We start from the raw sequence: 4,740 nt of genomic DNA, 5'->3' as shown, positions 1-4,740 counted from the left end.
TTCTAGACAAAGGATTTATTCAACCAAGTTCTTAACCGTGGGGAGCCCCAGTGTTATTCATCAAAAAGAAAGATGGGTCGTTCCGAATGTTCATTGATTACAGAGAGTTGAACAAGTTGACAATCAAGAATCGGTATCCCCTTCCTCGAATAGATGACTTGTTCGATCAGTTACAGGGCGCTTCCTACTTCTCAAAGATCGACCTTCGGTCAAGGTATCATCAACTAAGAATTCACGAAGGGGACATTCATAAAACAGCATTTAGAACCCGTTATGGACATTATGAGTTCTTAGTCATGCCTTTTGGACTAACGAACGCACCCGATGTTTTCATGGATTTGATGAATAGGCTTTGTAGACCATACCTAGACAAGTTTGTGATTGTATTTATTGATGACATACTTGTTTACTTGCTAACCAAAGAAGATCACAATAGACATCTGAAGCTAGTGTTGGAGCTGTTGAAGGAGCATAAATTGTATGCCAAGTTCACTAAGTGTGAATTTTGGATTCGGGAAGTACATTTCCTTGGTCATGTGATCGGCGAAAGAGGAATTCAGGTAGATCCAGCTAAGATTGAGGCAATCAAGAAATGGGAATCCCCCAAAACCCTAACAGAAATACGATAGTTCCTAGGATTAGCTGGGTACTACAGACACTTCATTGAAAATTTCTCTAGGATTGCTGAACAGTTAACATCTTTGACCCAAAAGGACAAAAAATTTCTCTGGGAAGAGAAACACGAAGAGGCGTTCCAAATCCTGAAAACAAGCTGTGCAATGCACCAATTCTGGCTTTACCAGAAGGACCAGAGAACTTTGTAGTGTATTGTGATGCGTCTCATCAAGGATTACGATGTGTGTTAATGCAAAAAGATAAGGTCATTACGTATGCTTCCAGACAACTCAAACCACATGAGAAGAATTATACCACCCATGACCTAGAACTAGGAGCAATAGTTTTCGCTCTAAAGATATGGAGGCATTATTTATATGGAACCAAGTGCACCATTTTTACTGATCACAAAAGCCTTCAACATTCCTAGATCAGAAAATGTTAAACATGCGGCAAAGGAGATGGGTAGCGTTGTTTTGTGATTATGATTGTGAGATATGATATCACCCAGGAAAGGCTAACGTAGTAGCCGACGCTCTAAGTAGGAAAGAAAGAGTGAAACCTTCCCGTGTGAGAGCTTTGGGAATGGTAATACAGACAAGCTTGCAATCTCAAATCATTGATGCCCAGGAGAAAGCGTTATTCAAGGAAAATATTCCAGGCGAAACCTTACATGGTTTGGAAGAGAGATTTGAAACCAAACCTGATGGAGTTCGTTATTTCAAGGACAGGGTCTGGATTCCAAGGCTTAACGATCTGAGAGACATGGTGCTAGAGGAGTCTCATCGATCTAAATACTTAATCCAGTCTGGAGCAGATAAGATGTACAAGGATCTTAAAGAGTACTATTGATGGCCTGGAATGAAAAAGGATATTGCCTTGTATGTCGGAAAGTGTTTGACATGCTCAATAGTCAAAGCTGAACATCAAAAACCATCCAGCTTGTTGCAACAGCCTGAAATTCCCCAATGGAAATGGGAGTAGATATCCATGGATTTCGTTACCAAACTTCCTAGAAATGCTAAGGGTCACGACTCAATTTGGGTCATAGTGGATCGACTGACGAAATCTGCTCACTTTCTCCTCATTCGGGAAGATTTCAAGATGGAAAAATTGGCCCAAATCTACATCGACAAAAATTGTTTCTCTGTATGGTGTACCCCTATCTATCATTTCTGATAGAGATAGTCGTTTTACATTGTGATTTTGGTGGATGTTACAGAAGGCACTAGGAACCAAGATAGATTTGAGTACAACTTACCACCCTTAGACAGATGGGCAAACAAAGAGAACAATACAAACATTGGAAGACATGCTCCGTACGAAGCATTGTATGGACGCAAGTGTCATTCTCCCTTATGCTGGACAGAAATCAGAGACAGACAATTGACTAGACTCGAACTTATCTAGGAAACATCTGACAATTGACTAGCACAACTTATCCAGGAAACATCTGACAAGATCGCTATCATCAAAGATAGGCTTAAAGCTGCCAGAGATCGTCAGAAAAGTTATGCGGACAATCGTCGAAAACCATTAGAATTCCAAGTTGGAGACAAGATACTTTTAAAAGTGTCGCCTTGGAAAGGGCTTGTACGTTTTGGTAAGAAAGGAAAACTAAGCCCAAGATATGTTGGACCCTTTGAGATCATTGAAAGGATTGGTCCGGTAGCATATAAACTCCAATTACCCCAAGAGTTAAGTGCCATTCATGACACATTCCACGTCTCTAATCTTAAGAAATGTCTAGCCGACGAAGCATTGATAGTACCCCTGGAGGAAATTAAGATCAATGATAAGCTAAACTTTGTTGAAGAACCGATAGAAATCATTGACAGGGAGGTAAAACAACTTAAGCGGAGTAAGATTCCGATTGTGAAAGTTCGATGAAACTCAAAACGCGGGCCGGAGTACACCTGGGAGCGTGAGGACTTCATGAAGGAAAAGTATCCACAACTTTTCCCATGCGATGACAAACGATGACATAGAATGAATTTCGGGACGGAATTCTTTTTAAGTGGGGGATACTGTGACAACTGTCAATTCAGGTCATTCTCGGACTCATGCATCTTTATAAAAACCATTCATGCACAACATGCCATGGCCTAGTAGTATAAATTAGGTCAAAAATCTTGCATAAACTAGGATCCAACTAAGATCTAGCACTAGTATACTTGACTCTTACGATTCTAGTAAGTTGCTTAACTACAATAGGAAATGCCAATACCATAATTAGAATGAAACTTCAAACTTTGTTACAATTGAAAAAGGGTAAAAAACCCTAAAAATAAATGAAAATATTCTAATTACATTTCTATATGATGGTGAATGTCAAACAATGTTCCAAAAACCCTAAAGAGCCAAAAATCCAAATTTATAAACCTTAAAGCTTAAAAACTTTATAAAATTTGGCTATAAACTTCCTAATATCAAATTTTTATTAATCAAATTATGAATTATAATTGATGAAATAAAAATTTCATTTATAAAACATTAAGTATAATTTATTAGTTAAAAACAAGATTTTTAAATTAATCAAGAATTACTTTAATAAACACTTTTATAAAAATTAGGTTTTTATAAAAATTAATGAGGGAGTTTTATAAAGTTTGAATTTAGGAGAGAGGAGGCTTTATGGCGCTCAAAAATCCGGCCACCCTCTCCCCATGCCTTCTCTCTTCAACACACTTCAATCATTAAAACACAATCTCCTCTCTTCCACTTCTCTCTTCACTCTCTCTCACACTCCACCCTTACAACACTCAAACCCTCTTTCTCTTTCTCTCTCTCTCTCTCTCTAACTCATGAAAATATCAGCCAAGAACACCCATTCACACTCAAATCTTCATCCTCCAAGACTAATCTTCAAGGTAGACACGAAAATCTTTCACTTTTCCTTACTTTTCTTCTTGTTTTTAAAAGGTTTTTCTTGTATTTCTCTTCCTTCTACACCCTTCTTTATGAACATTCATGAACATGTTCATGAATGTCGAGTTTGATGATGATGGTGGTAGGGTTTCACCCAAGAACAACATGCATGTTGTTTAATGGTGAAATCCAAGGACCAAAACCTATGTCAAACACTAAAGTTCGGATTTTTACAAGTTTTGAAGGTTCAAACACCTTATGCTTTCAAGTATTTCTTTTAAAAACATCACTATGACAAACATATGTCCATGCAGGTCCTAAAACCGTGATGCATGTGATGAACACCAAGCTAATGAGCTTCATGATCAAAGTACATTGTTAATAGTGCATGTAAACGATTTTGTCTATAGAAATATCTAAAAGTTCTTTTCTGTTCAAACCAAATTTTTCCAGATTCCCATTAAGTTAATATGAACATCTGGAAAATTTCAAGAGTTTTTATCATTTCTTTGATTTATTAAAATTGTTACAAGAAAACAATGACATAAATCACATAAAATACTTCCAGAGGTCTACAAATCCGGAATAAATTCGTGGATGACCCCTATGGTCAATAATGACTCCTCATTAGATTTCATTGATTTCTGTTGCTATTTAATATGATTTTCGATTTTTTTGTTTGGGTACAATAAATCACAAAACCACATTAGAAACTGTGAAAAATGTATCTAACAGTTTTCACCGCTCTTACCTGTGGTGGTAGACTCAGAAAAAAAATCTCGGAATTTTTCATCATTGCTTCCTATTTTTCCCAAATTTTGGTAATTATAATGGCCTAAAAATAGGAAAAATAGTTCTAATTATCCAAAATTCGTGAAATTTTACCAGCACATCATGTTGTACTGATTTTTCTCTACTATAAACTATTTTTCTCCTATTTTCTAAGGTTAAATACACTTAAATACACTTAAATAGACATAAATACCCAAAACCGGATTATACAATATGAAAACCACTTTTGGTATTTTGCATAGATTACTTACACTGTAAATGACATGACAAAATTTTTTGGTAATTTATTTTAACTGTTTATTATTTATTCTTCAATTAATGATTATTTAAGGGGATAAAAGAAGGAAAAATAAAAATAACCATTGAAAAATATCTTTTATATTTTTCCCAGTCTAGTTAGGTATAATAACAGTTAAATGAAATGTTTGAGTAATTTTGGAAACTGTTTTCTATTTATTCCAATTT

This window comes from Lactuca saligna, chromosome 5, assembly GCF_052625555.1.
Source record: "Lactuca saligna cultivar CGN05327 chromosome 5, ASM5262555v1, whole genome shotgun sequence".
Taxonomy (NCBI): domain Eukaryota; kingdom Viridiplantae; phylum Streptophyta; class Magnoliopsida; order Asterales; family Asteraceae; genus Lactuca; species Lactuca saligna.
Note: the sequence above shows the minus strand (reverse complement) of the source record.